The sequence below is a fragment of the Ambystoma mexicanum genome, chromosome 8 (genome assembly GCF_040938575.1).
Source record: "Ambystoma mexicanum isolate Mex_15411 chromosome 8, UKY_AmexF1_1, whole genome shotgun sequence".
In the NCBI taxonomy this organism is placed as follows: Eukaryota; Metazoa; Chordata; class Amphibia; order Caudata; family Ambystomatidae; genus Ambystoma; species Ambystoma mexicanum.
Genome location: NC_090929.1, coordinates 1,110,109,639 through 1,110,126,512, shown reverse-complemented (window position 1 = coordinate 1,110,126,512; position 16,874 = coordinate 1,110,109,639).

Below are 16,874 nucleotides of genomic sequence, written 5' to 3'. Positions count from 1 at the left end.
ACTGTGGTTCCTCCGGACATCTGTTAAAGGCATGTACCAAGAAACCCAAGAAGCAGGGAAACACAAAAGCTTGGCAGTAGACGGAGTACAACTCCCGAGTACCACATTCCTGGACTCTGTTCTAGCTACACCTTTCACACTCAAAGCTATGTTTCGGCTGCCGTCTGGTCTTTCTTGGGTCAGGGAAGCTGTATTGGACTCCGGTGCTACCGGAAATTATGTGGGCAAAACTTATGCTCATGAGAACGTTGGCTCCGTTTTTTAAAAGGAACGCCCAAAGGTGTCAAAGCGGTAGACGGTTCTACACTACTGTATGGTCTGGTGACAGAAAACACGGTAGAGCTGGTCATGACCACAGACAGCAGACATACAGAGTCTATCTGTTTTGATGTCATAGCTGCTCCCCAGTTTAAATTAATACTGGGTTTACCTTGGTTGAAGTTGCACAATCCTGTTGTTGATTGGAAGTCAGGAGAAGTGCATTTTCTTTCAGAATTCTGTGACACTACTTGCCTAGGGTCAACAACCCTGTGTAGAAACCCCTGTCACCCATTGCTTGGTGTAGCACTGGTAATCTGGGCTGTCACGTCTGTTACATTGCATGAAGAGTACAAGGCTTTACGTGATGTTTTGGATGCCAAGGGGGCCAAAGTTGACCTCCGCATAGGCCCTAGGATTGTCCCATTGACCTGCTACTGGGGGCAAAAATCCCTTCGGGTTGTGTTTACTCCTTAACTGCCAAGGAGGACACAATATTAAAGGAATACATTGACAAGGCCTTGAGTACAGGTTTTTTTGCCCTTCTCGTTCCCCTGCGCCTTCACCCATGTTCTTTGTTCCTAAGAAGGAGGGGGAACTTCGTCCTTGTATTGATTACCGGGCACTCAATGAGGTTACAATACGTAATCAGTATCCCATACCATTAATATCCATCCTTTTGGATCAACTGGGTTCTTCCACAGTGTTTACGAAACTGGATTTAAGGGGGGCCTATAATCTAGTCAGAATGCGGGAGGGAGACAAAAACCACATTCAAGGTGAGGTATTGGTTATATGAATATTGTGGGATGCTGTTCGGGTTGTGCAATGCCCCCGCCACATTCTAGCATTTTATCAATGATGTGTTCAGAGACATGCTCGACAGTTTCCTTGTAGTGTATGTGGATGATATCCTGATCTATTCCTCCACGCTTGAGTCCCATGTAAACCATGTGTCCTTGGTTTTACAACATCTCAGGGAGAATCATCTTTATGCCAAACTTGAACCATGTATATTCCATGTCAAAAAAGTAGAAGTCCTGGGCTACGACATAACAGACAAAGGGGTCCTGATGACTTCCACCAAAGTGAGGGCTGTTTTGGACTGCCTACCTGCACTTGTGTTAGCCCTTTTGGTTGAATGTCCTTACTAATGTCCTTATCAATTTTTTATTGATTTTTTTCACAATGGTCGACTTTCATTCAAACTGTTTATGTTGTGCTGTACTATTTTTGTTCATCATTATGTTGTGCATTATGTTTAGCCTCAGATGAAGAGTCGGTGATGACTCGAAACAAGTGTCAGGCTACTTCGTTATTAAACTCATTGGATTCATGAGAAATCCCTCCTTCCTTGAATTACTTGGAACACCTGTCACTATTGCACTGTTCAGCGCAGTGAGACTGAGAACTGTCTGTGTTCATTGAGGTTCTTAACTGTGGGTGGCATCTGGCAGTGCTCCTACACCCCTCAGCCACCTGCAGCTTTAGTGCTTCCCTAATTTCTTCAGTTTATAAGCGCTGTGGACTTTGACTTGCTCTGCCAAACCTGTGTGTTTCCTGTTTTGGACTGACCAATACCTACCAATCTGAAAATATTGCAGTCACTCCTCGGCTTTGCAAATGTCTACAGACGTTTCTTCAGGTCATTTTCAGGCATAGTTGCCCCACTTACCTCGCTCACTAGTTCTAAGAAAGAAAGCCTTTGTTTGGGGCCAGGCAGCTCAGGAAGTTTTCGATTCACTCAAGGCTGCTTTTACGACTGCCCCTGTCCTCCTGCATATAAATCCTACTTTACAATTTGTGGTCGAAGCAGATTCTTCCGACATAGCCATTGGAGCTATTCTGTCTCAGAAATGCATGGATTCCTATTGATTTTAAACCCAAAAGTACATTTAACGCACCTATCAGTGTTCCTACTATCGACATTTTTCAAAAAATGGTTCTCAATGATTTAAAGAAAGTACAGTTTCAATCCCCCAAGAGATACAATCTGAACAGAGGTGAACTTTCACTAATCGAAACCCTTATTTCTGATGAAACAATTACTATTAGACCAGCCGATAAAGGAGGGGCAATAGTCATCTAGGACACAACGCAATACCACCAGGAGTGCATGCGCCAACTATCTGATACCAATACCTACGTTGAACTGGATCACAATCCCATCAGAGAAATCAGAACAGAACTAGAATCTATACTAGACTTGGCCATGGAGAATGAGTGGATCGCCAGTAAAACTAGGGCATATCTTTTGACTCCATGTCCCAGAATGCCGCATCTCTACACGTTACCTAAGATCCACAAGAGCTTGAATAACCCTCCAGGGGGACCCATCGTTGCAGCCACCGGTAGTATCCTACAACCACTAGGAACCTACATAGATTTCTTTTTGCAACCGATCATACAAAACACTGCAACGCACGTTAAAGATGCCACTCATTTTCTTCAAATCCTCAAACAAATCGAACTAACAGAGAACGATATACTGTTTACCATCGACGTAGTGAGTCTTTATACAAGTATTCCTCACGACCTTGGTCAGAGAGCAGTTGACACCCTAATATTACAAGCTGGCGAAATAGGAGCAAATAAAGAATTCTTAATGATTCTTTTAAATTTCACTTCACAACATTCTTGTTTCAAATACCAGCAGAAATTCTATTTGTAAAAGTCAGGAACCGCAATGGGGGCCACTATGGCTCCCGTGTACGCCAACTGTTTCATGCAACAGTTTGAAATGACACACATCATGGAAAACCCAAGATGTAAAGGATGCATAAAGAAATGGGTCCGCTACATCGACGACATTTTCGGTGTATGGACTGGAACCAAACAGCAATTGGATGAATTTTTGGATTATCTCAACAAGATCGACAACAGGATCCAATTTACTTTAGAGATTGGCAACCCAAACATACACTATCTGGATGTGGAAACTATTATTAAATACACAAGGATTGATACCACTTTGTATTCGAAACCAACAGATCAGAACAATTTAATCCACCGCTTAAGCTTTCACCCTCCAAACATTTTACGGAATCTTCCATATGGGCAGATGTTAAGAATCAAAAGGATCATCAGCAATCAAGAAGATTGTGAGAGACAACTTGATATACTACAGGAGAAATTACAATTAAGAGGCTATCCACAAGCAGACCTGCAAGTGGCTCGTAATAAGACCAGTAGACAAGTACGTGATCAACTATTGATCAAGAAACCAGATAGGACTAGTCCCGACTAAATACTGAATCCAAAGCAGACAAATAAAAGATATAATCAAGAACAGATGGAGTATTTTGACGAGTGATGAAACAATTAAGGACTTATTTGCACAGCCACCAGTATTTGCATACCAAAAAAGCAGTAGTCTGCGGAACCTACTAGTTAACACCCAAGGAAAATCTGTAAATAAAATCCCTGACAAATATCCAGGAACATTTCCCTGCATGAGTTGCAGGAATTGTAATAACGTCATTAAGGGTAATATAGTACTGCATCCCAGAACAGGAGAGAAAATCAAGTTGAAATATCACGCCACTTGCTTATCTGAGAATGTAGTGTATGCAATAAAGTGCCCCTGTGGAAAATTCTATGTGGGGGAGACTTCAAGGAAAATAAGAGTACGCCTCAACCAGCACAAGTCGTGTATAAGAAATGATTATCAGACATCGGCAGTGGCAATACATTTTAAGGAAAATGGACACTCTATTACACAAATGCGATTTCAAGTTCAAGAATTAATATCCACCAAAGGAGGCAACAGAGACACAAACAAATTAAGAGCAGAACGAGAAGCATTTTGGATCGATAGACTGGACGCTCTCACCCCTGGTGGGGTGAACGAAGAACTAGATTTGAGTTGCTTTCTGTAGTACCATAAACCATGAGACAGATGATGTCCCTTAAGCATGGAATGAACACCACATGGATAAATATAGCGACCTAAGCCATCAACACAAGTCGTCATATTAAGAATATTCACTTCTATTTTGAGACAATCTAGGACTTAACTTTAATTTTTTTTGCATATTCTTCTTCTAATTTCCTTATTCTCCTTAGTTCATTAGGCAAGAAAAGGAAGAAATTATGGTTATATAAAGTTTCATGCATATCTTTTGTCTTTCTTTAAATTTCTTTTGACACACAGCCATGACACATGGTTTTGATCTAGCCGCTTTATTAGTTTGGACCGACTTTTCAATATTTGCTCATCAGGTCACCATCTCCAATTTTGTATGCCTTATTCAATTTTGGCCACCTCCTGGTATTACTGTACCAATATGCTCTTGATTGATAATGATAGCTGTAGGGTAACTATACGTCTTATATGAGTAGTACGTTTAGGCAGGAGTACAATTAATGCATGTTTCACGAGAGCAAGAACCTCGATCAGATGGCACCTCGTTTGCAATGTACTGCGATAACAGGTATGGACCATCTTTGTTTCCCCACAGATATCACTAGAGCATATTGAATATATAATACACACACACACGGATACGTTTATATCAGTGTAACTTTTGTTTTCCCCACAACTATTACTAGAACATATTGAAAATGCAATACGCACACACGAAAAGGTTTACATCAGAGTTATTTTTCCTAATATGAGTGCTATTTTGGTTTAGCATGAAATGAACGTTCAACTGGATTTATTTACAGCATACGATCGTTTTAATATATTGACCAATTTTTATGGCAACTCATATGATGAATATCCATTTGCGGTGCAGCTCGTTTACTTTAACACACCACTCCACAATGGATGCCGTACACGAGTTTGTACGTGGTTCCCATGACAACTAACAGCACAACACTAAGGAAAGAGTTCGGGCAGCGTTCACACGCCTTGTGCAGTACGAGCACACGAATCTCAACAGGTAAGAATAGTGTATGGATTTAGAATAGTGGGAGACATTTTTACACCCCTTTGACGCGCTGTACAGTAGTTCTCGTATACATTTTATATTTATTTATATATTCACCTTAGGACAACGTTCACCCAGATCTGAGCGCTGCAGTCCAGTAAGACACTGCTAACCACACTGTGCCAACACAGTAAGAGTAAACATTTTAGGAATGCCATATGTGCAGTATTTATTTTTGTGTGCACACTGATAGTGACCAGCATATTTATAGCAAAATACTGATGTATCCACGTATCACCATTATTTTTTAGAACTGGCACAGAGCGCCACATTGGCAGGTCAGTTATTCCTCTTTTTCCCGACTTCACTGACACTTTGATGACATGCATATTCCAGTAAGAGTATTTACAACCTCTCTAACTGTCCTCATTCGGTTTTCTTATGTCTTTACAACCTCCTTCCATCCGTGCATCGTACATCGGACATGCATACTACGTATGTACTGTTTACCTTTCATCTTGAAACATTATGAAATGCACTATTATCATTTGCTCTTACGTTTGTCATACTGCACTGAACGACTTGTTTTGTTAATATGGTGTTCACTGCTATTTGAATTTGTTGGGACTGGGGTACGACCTTTTCAATTTGTGGACTGGTTTTGGTTCATGGTTTGTTTGTGTTTTTGAACATTTTCTGAATTTTAATTTCATGATCATGTTTGGGTATTTCATTTGTTAACACAAAGATTATGTTGCACATTAGAGATTGTTAAATAGATGCATATTATGATGCAAATTACGATTTGCGGGCCCTGATGAAGGATATAAATTCCGAAATGCATTGGCCATTATTAGAGCAAATCTTCTTTTTCTTTTTTGGTCCCATAAGAACTGCACTAAAAGGAACCACCAAATAACTAAAGAATAAAAATATAATTACACTTTGGAAACCATTTTCATGTTTTCATTAACTAGTTAACGGGTCACTAAGCAACAACAAATTGAACACAGACCACACGATTGTGGGACTAGGGAGTGCAGCCCGCACTGCTGGCTTCACAGCCAAGGTCCTTTTCTCTCTGGATTCCTAGGATCTTCATCCAGTGGCTTTTGATTCCAGGAAACTGACACCCTGCGAGGTTGATTATACCATCACAGAAAGAGAGCTACTCACAGTGCGAGATGCTTTTCTTGTGTGGAGACACCACCTATTGAGGACTACCCTCCCTGTACAAGTATACACCGATCACCATAACCTTTTGGCACTACAATCGGTAAGGTGTACTACAGCCCGCCACGCTCGTTGGCACAAGTTTTTCTCGATGTACAACTTTGTGATCACTTATCGACCCGGGGCAAAACATTAGAAGGCAGATGCATTATCACGCATTCATGGTCCAAATGCAAGGTCCGACAAGGACAGTGTACTTCTTCTACCTCATCAGGTGGTCTGTGGGTGTATCATGCAACCAACCTTGCGTACTAATATTTTGGAGTGGGTACGTAACCATCCACAGCAGATGATGGACAACGACCTGGATATTGTTCAGGGCCTCCCCTTATCATCATGGTTTGGTTTATCTGCCAGATGTTTCATCTAGCAAGACCGCCATACAATGGTGTCATGATTCGAAATTTGCAGCACATCTGGGTGGCAGGAAAACACTTGATCTGTTAAGGCATTGGTGTTGGTGGCCATCCATGAGTAAGGACGTTACAGAATACATAACGGGCTGTGCTGTTTATATTCAAAGCAAGGTTATACCTGCTAAGCCCATGGAGCTCCTATAAGCACTACCTATCCCGGAGCAACCTTGGATTATGTTATCCATGGACTTTATAGTAGAACTGCCTGTGATAAGAAGATACGATACAATCTCGGTGGTAATTGATTCATTTTCCAAGATGGCTTTGTTCATTCCTTACAGGGGTCTTCCAACTGCACCTGTGTTGGCGGATCTGTTTTTGAGACATGTCGTTAGATTTTTTGGTCCCCCACACATTATTGTTTCTGATCGGGGATCTCGATTCATTTTGCATTTCTGGAGGGCTCTCACACATTCCCTTGGTGTTAATGAACAGTATTCAAGCGCACATCATCTGCAGACGGATGGCCAGACTGAATGTCTGAATGCTACTCTGAAGCAGTTCTTGGCCGTTTGGTTCTTCAACACCAGGATACCTGGTTGTCGGTTTTAGTCATGGCAGAGTTTGCATACAATAATGCCATACATACCTCTACAGGGTCCTCACCTTTTTTCGCCATGTATGTTAGGCATCATCGCACTCTTCCTTTGCACCTAATGGCTTCCCAAACCAGTCCTGCTGCCAATGCTTGTGTTAACGACCTGACTAGGATACGAGATGCTATCACTTGCCAGTTGCGTAAGGCTAAGGCTCGTGACAAAGCCTTTGCTGACATCCACAGGACACTGGTTCCGCAGTATCAAGTGGGTTCCAGGGTGTGGTTATCCACACATAATCTGCATATACCTGATCGCAAAATCCTATTATCACGTTTTGTGGGTCCCTACCCGATTACTGCAGTCATTAATACTGTTGCTGTATATCTGGCTCTTCACGCTTCTTTGAGGATCCACCCCGTCTTCCATGTTTCTCTTTTTAAGCCTTTCCATCCGTCTACTAGATTATCCTCCCGTCCTCGCCCAATCACTGTCAAGGGATCAGATGAGTATGAGGTTCAATGTATACTGGAGACCAAGGTCCATAGGGGTGTCCGCTTGTACCTAGTGGACTGATAGGGATATGGTCCGGAAGATAGGATATGGGAACCATCAACGAACATCCGTGCCCGGGGTCTGCTATCCAGATTCTGGGTTCGAGGGGGGTGAGGGCATCATTGGGTGAGGGTACTGTCAGGTTTGGGACTCAAGAATATATAAAGGGCGCCTGGTGGACTCCTGATATGCCCAGGAGGGTACCTGTATGCAAAATGCTAGAAATCAGGGTGAGAGATCCGTAGACAGCTGTCTAGTTTAGAAGGTATTTTATTTTGCCTCCAAAACGATTTTGCACAGATGTATATATTTTAAACATTTACAAGACTTTCGATAAGCACGAAAGTTTTTTGGACAGACGTTTATTTTACAAGGGAAATACAGGTGAGTATCATCCTTTTTTATTATCGAGGAACAGTTTCCACAGTGATGCACAAGTATGCAGTACAGGTGAGTAGTGACATAGAATATTTACAGGATGCGAACCAGGACTGTGGTAGGTCCGGGGTACTAAATACAATGGTGTACACAACACTATCTATAAACACATATACACAGGAGTTGTGCCACAAAACATCGACACGGAAGTGTTTCGGCCAAACTGGGCTGGGTGAGAGCCCGAGGTGGTAGTGGCCTTCATCAGGATAATCACTGGTGGTGGTGCTGTCCATAAGGGTAATCTGTGGGGGAAGGGATAGCTGTCAGGATCTCAAGGAATCAATGGTTAAATCAAATATTAATGAAAAATGGCTGATTAGTGCCTAAAATACACTGTTAGTGTATTTCAAACACACAGCTTACCATCTGCAGTGGTGCAGCGGGGACGCTGTGCTGGGAGTCCTGTTATGGGTACTGGTCTCTGAGATGCATGTCAGCATGTGACATGGAAGGACTCGTGAAATCGGGTCACAGTGGCAAATAAATACTGCCTTGGGTTTCTAGGAGCTGTGAGAGAAAAGGTAAAACAACCCGTTATCTCCACACTCTGGGGGGACCGTATCTGTGACAAGCATGGTCCAAAGCACATCCAGCGTGGGAATTGTGAGGGTGTGGTGCGTGTTAGACCAAGGACTAGGGAGTGTCTGCTTAGCGTGGTGAAATGGTCATAGCCTAATATTTGTCATATTATCCTGCTGACTACAGGAAGCAAGAGTAAATGCTGAAGTGAACTATAGGCTGGGAGGTGCCACTTGCTATAGTATAAAGTGTTTAAAAGGTGGTTAAAACTGCTTACGAAGGCAGCGTAGTAGGAAAGGCAATTACATGTGGGAGTATAGTGCCCATGACTGGTGTGGTGGCTGTACAAGGGGGTATCCCGTGTAGCCATAGTGTTGGCCCATGCAGAGGATGTCTACTCATGATGTGGCAGTTAACACATATGTGCGAGGTGAGTATGGAAGTGTTGCAAGCTGCCCACAACGTGGTCTAAAAAACTATGGTTTTTACCTAACGAGGTGTTGCAGCCTTGCGCGGCCACACTATCATGTCAGAAAAGCATGAATGCAAATCAAGCACGTCAAAAGCCACTCGAGTTTGAAAAATGCCGGTGTGGCAAGTGGGGAGGGCTGGAGGTGCTGGAGCATCTATTTTGTTGAGAGAACAAACACAATAGCAAGAATAGCAGCGTGACTTACCGGTGCCTGTCAATAGCGTCCACAACATCCTTTTTTTCAGAGGGGAGGCCAACGGGGCCGAACGAAGAGGCGCCCACAGCAATCAGGACAGTACATGAGAACGAGGCAATGGTACTCCAACCAACCATGACAACGATACCCATCTTTAACCTTTCATCTAGATCATTCACCAACTCAGAACAGACGCTGCTACAAAAAGGGCTATCTTTCGTCCCGGCCACCAAAGCAGATCCTTTCAAAACCGAGGCAGAACTCAGAAAATTCTTTCGCACCCTCAGACTCAAATATTTTTTAGAAGTATACCTCCCGAATAAACGGGACTCAGAAGTCACTAGTGCCGAAAATATCGAAAAGAGTCAAGAAAACACAACAGGACTCAAACCAAAGTCCAGTTGTGTACCTCCTCCACACACTATCCCTAGTGAATTCGGCACATTCGAAAAGCTAGTTACCACCACCATTAACACAGGCCTAACTAAAAAGAACTTTTACCAAGAAAATCTCAGCAAAGAAGAAAGGAAAGCCCTGGGTGACCTAAACCTAGACCGATCTATCACAATCACACCGGCAGATAAAGGTGGAGGGATTGTCTGCATGAACACCACAGACTACAACAAGGAATGCTTGCGCCTTTTGGCAGACACCACTTCATACAAGAAGTTAAATAGAGATCCAACCAAAAGACTGCAAGAAGAGATCCTTAGCCTCACCAAACACGCAGAAGACCAAAGTTGGATCTGCGAGGACGAACGCCATTTCCTCAACAAAACCCACCCAAGGATTCCAGCGTTCTATATCCTTCCCAAGATCCATAAACAATCTACTCAACCACCAGGGCGCCCTATTGTATCAGCCTGTGATTCACTTTTAGAGCCCTTGTCACTGTATACAGACTTTTTTATGAAACCATTCATCAGTAAAATGAAGTTGTACATCAAAGACAGCGCCGACACCATTAAAATCCTACATGATTTGAACCTTTCCTCCCACACCATCTTGGCTACCATGGACATAGAGGTACTCTACACCTCGATCCCCCAACAGGAAGGACCGGAAGCATTGACCAGCTGTCTCAACAGAAGAACAGATACCACGTCTACTCCCACCAACTTCATCCTGAACTGAAGTGTATTAGACTAGCAATGACCGAGAATTTTTTCCTTTTCGAACACCAGATTTACCAACAGATTAAAGGCGTCAGCATGGGGGCTACTTTTGCCCCAAAAGTAGCTAATTTATATATGGCTCAGTACGAGGATGACCATATATACAGCAAGGACAACCCCTACCAAATCTACATCTTGCTATGGCGACGATACATTGATGATGTTCTCCTAGTATGGGAAGGCAGCAAAGAGCTTTTGCTCGAGTTCCACGGTTGGCTCAACCACAAAAACTCCCATATAATGTTCACCATTGAATGGGATTATCAAGCTGTAAATTTCCTGGATCTTCACATCTACCGCTCTGGGAACTCTTTAAAAACTGAATTGTTCAGGAAACCCACAGATAGAAACAGCCTGCTTCATTTCTCCAGTTTCCATCCCCAAGGACTGAAACACAACCTACCGTACGGATAATTTCTCCGCATACGCAGGAATTGCACAGAAAAAGAAAAATTCGAACATCACGCTAAACAACTCCAGACACGCCTAAGTGAAAGAGGTTACCCTAAAAAAAATCCATCAGAATGGCTCGGAAAAGGGCAGCTAACACTGATCGCATGACTTGCTTGACTGCGAGCACCAAGGACCCCATAGACCGGACGGTCTGTGTCACCACGTTCAACCCCATCAGCAACCTGGTGAAGAGCACTATAAACAAACATTGGCACCTGATAAAGAACAAAGGTACTCTGGATAAAAAACCTCTTTTCGCTTTAAAAAAAGAATAGGAACCTTAGAGACACCCTGGTGCGTACGTTTCTGGAACCAGAAAAACAACAACCTACTCTAGAGGGTCTACCACCCATAGTAGGACACTACTCTTGTGGCAAGTGCATCACATGTCGCTATACCAAGACCAGCAAGACCTTCACCCACAAAAACTTCATCTGGGCAATGCAAAATCACACTAACAAAAATGTTGTCTATGTGATTAAATGCCCTTGTGACCTCATCTACATCGGGAAAACCATCAGACCCATTAAGCAAAGGATAAGCGAACATCGATCTTGTATTAAAAACTCAAAACAAGACAAACCTCTAGTTGAACATTTCAGCAAAAAAGGCCACACCAACGAGCAACTGACGTGGACAATCTTGCAACAACTCCAACAGCAAAAAAGAGGAGGCGATATCAATCTAGCACTCACCAGGCTCGAACAAAAATGAGTCCACAGACTGGACATAGTGAGAACTGGCCTAAATATCACCGTAGAGTGGAAACATTTCTGGGACTGATCCACCTCGTACATAGAACCACATAGTTGCTTTAGACTCCCTATAGGGTAACTCAGCATTGCTCCTGCTTCTGCCTTCTTGTACCCTTTAAAACACTAGTTATAACAGGTACCATCAATATGGCTTGTCTGTGGTATACACATTCTGATCTCTGGCACGTATATACCTTGTAAATATTATCTGCAACATGTATATGTCACTGATTGATTATACGTTAGATGTGTTTTCTTTGGGGTTGACCTGTATTACCCACATTTTTTAGAAAACAATGACGGGATTACCACCCAGCGTCATCATTGCATTCCTTGAGTGCTGTTTGCAACATGTATATTCAAAATGTCCACTTTCTGTTCCTTTTATCACCATTCAGTGGGCGTAGCCATATTTTTAACCTCGCCACCATCAATCAGGTGATCTGTCACCCTCCCCAGTGCCCACTAGAGGGCTCCGCCAATTGTGTCCACCCACATGCCTCTGTCATCCATCATTGAAGCCCATTTGCCACTCTCAGGGGCTACACAGATACGGGCTACATTCAGATTGGATGTGCCCTTATACTATGGGTTGAACACTCCCAACCAAAAGCCATGGGCGTCTTTCACCCCTGACTCGCACACTCACCCCAGTACCCAGCCGGCACCCCATTGTCTGGCTACCCAACTGGGTCAGTGCTTTTAACAAATGGCACTGACACTCCTCGGCAGAACCCGTTGCCATGAGGAGCGCAGACACCATTGACAGGCACTGGTAAATCACACTGCTATTCTTGCTATTGTGCTTGTTCTCTCAACAAAAAAGATGGTCCGAGCACCTCCAGCCCTCCCCACTTGCCACACTGGCATTTTTTCAAACTTGAGTGGCTTTTGATGTGCTTGATTTGCATTCATGCTTTTCAGACATGATAGTGCGGCCGCGCAAGGCTGCAACACCTCGTTAGGTAAAAAACGTAATTTTTGAGAGCACGTTGTGGGCAGCTTGCAACACTTCCATACTCACCTCGCACATATGTGTTAACTGCCACATCATGAGTAGACATCCTCTGCATGGGCCAACACTATGGCTACACGGGATACCCCCTTGTACAGCCACCACACCAGTCATGGGCACTATACTCCCACATGTAATTGCCTTTCCTACTACGCTGCCTTCGTGAGCAGTTTTAACCACCTTTTAAATACTTTATACTATAGCAAGTGGCACCTCCCAGCCTATAGTTCACTTCAGCATTTACGCTTGCTTCCTGTAGTCGGCAGGATAATATGACAAATATTAGGCTATGATCATTTCACCACGCTTAGCAGACGCCCACACCACTGGTGTCCCTAGTCCTTGGTCTAACACGCACCACACCCGCACAATTACCACACTGGATGTGCTTTGGACCATGCTTGTCACAAATACGGTCCCCCCAGAGTATGGAGATAACAGGTTGTTTTACCTTCTCTCTCACAGCTCCTAGAAACCCAAGGCAGTATTTATTTGCCACTGTGACCCGATTTCACGAGTCCTTCCATGTCACATGCTGACATGCATCTCAGGGTCCGGTACCCATAACAAGACTCCCAGCACAGTGTCCCCGCTGCACCACTGCATACGGTACACTCTGCGTTTGCAATACACAAACAGTGTATTTTAGGCACTAATCAGTCATTATTCATTAATATTTGATTTAACGATTGATTCCTTGAGATCCTGACAGCTATCCCTCCCCCCACAGATTACCCTTATGGACAGCACCACCACCAGTGATTATCCTGATGAAGGCCACTACCACCTCGGGCTCTCACCCAGCCCAGTTTGGCCGAAACACTTCTGTGTCGATGTTTTGTGGCACAACTCCTGTGTATATGTGTTTTTAGATAGTGTTGTGTACACCATTGTGTTTAGTACCCCCGGACCTACCACAGTCCTGGGTCGCACCCTGTAAATATTCTATGTCACTACTTACCTGTACTGCATACTTGTGCATCACTGTGGAAACTGTTCTTCAACAAGAAAAGAGGACAATACTCACCTGTATTTCCCTTGTAAAATTAACGTCTGTCCAAAAAACGTTTGTGCTTATCGAAAGTCTTGTAAATGTTTAAAATATATACATCTGTGCAAAATCATTTTGGAGGCAAAACAAAATAACTTCTAAACGAGACAGCTGTCTACGGATCTCTCACCCTGATTTCTAGCATTTTGCGTACAGGTTTGGGACTCAGACAACCCGCCTGAAGCGGCCTCTCGGATGTTCCAAGGCCTTTCCAGAAGCGCATGGGAAGAACCGCCATGGGGTCAGACATTCACATCAGGTATCACACGTAAAGTCTTTCCATGCGATCCCTAAGTCTCCAGTTCCCGTACTTTCTCACTCTCGGGAGTCTTACAACTAAAGTCTTTCCATGCGATCCCTAAGTCTCCAGTTCCCGTACTTTCTCACTCTCGGGAGTCTTACAACTGGAGGTTGCCATGGCGATTGTGGCATCCTTGGCACGCACGTTACACATTCTGTGCAGGGGGCAGACAAAACCCATGTGAGGATAGGTACTTAGCCTTCCTGTTCCCGCAATCCACCGCTTCTGATTTTGGAAGAATCGCGGCATTTGTATCTTTTGAACTCCTTGCAGATATCTTGTTACCAGACCTTTGCTACTCTCCATAGAATTGTTTCTGCCCAGACCTTGTGTACCTCTATCATTCTGATATGTGTAACGAACCTCAGACTGTCTACGAATACTGAACCTTGCTATGGATTCTGCCTCTGTCTTTGCTCCCTCCCTCATGACCCAAACCGTTAACTCACCACTACCTGCATATTGTTTGGAACTTTGGAATACCTTGCACAACGCTGACTCAGACATATTAAAAGGATTGCTTTTGGATAGTGGAGCGTGGAAACAACATCCCAGTGTCACTCCGGTGTATTCCTACCAAACGCTGCGCACAGACTACAGACTTCCATAACTGGCGCACGTCGTTAGGCATCCTCATGCTGTCGTGACAGGTGAAGGAGAAGAACTAGAGACCCTTACCGTTGTAGGCGTCCATGTGCTGTCATGGTTAGTTCTGTTTGGTGGAGTACACTGGGTGTCTCTTTGAAACCATGTGCCAACTAGTTTTCACTATTTGATCTGTACAATACGGTAAGTCTTATCTGCACATCTTTGACACTGCATGTTCTCGCCATCCTGCACCTCCTACAGTTGTCTGTTCTGTCTTTTTTAAATTCAGCACAGGTTAATCTCTGCCTTTTTGCGGCGTTTGGTAAGCTCCTTACTTTTTGGGGCAAATTCACTCCTGAGGTATTCATTTAATTTCCACCATTCCAATATGGCGGTTTTCTTTCCTGACCTAATCGGCCATGTTCTAAAATACCTTGTGTATTTAAATAGTCCTGTTTCTATCTCTATGGTCTGGGCTTACTTTCATTTCATTCAGTTCAGCAGCATTGCACAGGTAAAACGTTTTTTCACGGCCCCCTGGACGCTATGATACTTCTAATTAGTGCATCAGCACATCTCAATTTAGTTTTGAGAAAGTCAATTTTTAGCTTTTGCTCATTCTTATTTGCGCACGCATGCCATGCTTTTGCGTTTTGGGTTTCCTCTGGCACTCCGGGTAGCTGCATTTCAGCAATCACAGTTGTTACGTTAATTTGTCCATGTTTAAGTGATGCTGAGGGAATTTCTTTTCCCTTACAGAGTTCCGCAATTGTGAAGAAGTGAGGTATGATTTGTCATTTAAACGCAAACTCTCTTGTTCTTCCTGAATTTCACATTTGTGCTTGAACAGCGTATTTAAACACTTCATATAAAATAAAAATCTTTTCTTCTCTCTTCCTTTTTAGAGAGTGCATCTGGCACTGGCCACGATATACTTAATTGGTAAGGCTAGCTCTTGAAACTTTCAGGTACCTTTTATTTATGATTCCAATTTTGTTTATTTTTTGGCGGCTTTTGCCTCTTTGACTGCGCTGCTATAGCTGTTCCGTGAATGCATTATAACTAACTCCTTGCAACTTGTTTGTTTCTTTACCCGTGTTTATTACATGCATCCCGTAACCTATGGATTCTCCATTCAATTCAATCCCCTCCTAATATGGTACTGTGCCAATCTATCTATTATTTTTTATTATTTGCGTTTGTTGCTATTTGATTTTATCTTAATATATATGCTGTAACTGCTGTTCTTTTTGGCCTACCTGCACTTGTGTTTGCCCTTTTGGTTGAATGTCCTTACTAATTTCCTTATCAATTTTTTATTGATTTTTTTCACAATGGACGACTTTCATTCAAACTATTTATGTTGTGCTGTACTATATTTGTCCATCATTATGTTGTGCATTATGTTTAGCCTCAGATGAAGAGTCGGTGATGACTCGAAACACGTGTCAAGCTACTTCGTTATTAAACTCATTGGACTTATGAGAAATCCCTCCTTCCTTGAATTACTTGGAACACCTGTCACTATTGTACTGTTCAGCGCAGTGAGACTGAGAACGGTCTGTGTTCATTGAGGTTCTTAACTGTGGGTGGCATCTGGCAGTGCTCCCACACCCCTCAGCCACCTGCAGCTTTAGTGCTTCCCTAATTTCTTCAGTGTATAAGCGCTATGAACTTTGACTTGTTCTGCCAAACCTGTGTGTTTCCTGTTTTGGACTGACCAATACCTACCAATCTGAAAATATTGCAGTCACTCCTCGGCTTTGCAAATGTCTACAGACGTTTCTTCAGGTCATTTTCAGGCATAGTTGCCCCACTTACCTCGCTCACTAGTTCTAAGAAAGAAAGCCTTTGTTTGGGGCCAGGCAGCTCAGGAAGTTTTCGATTCACTCAAGGCTGCTTTTACGACTGCCCCTGTCCTCCTGCATATAAATCCTACTTTACAATTTGTGGTCGAAGCAGATTCTTCCGACATAGCCATTGGAGCTATTCTGTCTCAGAAATGCATGGATTTCTATTGATTTTAAACCCAAAAGTAC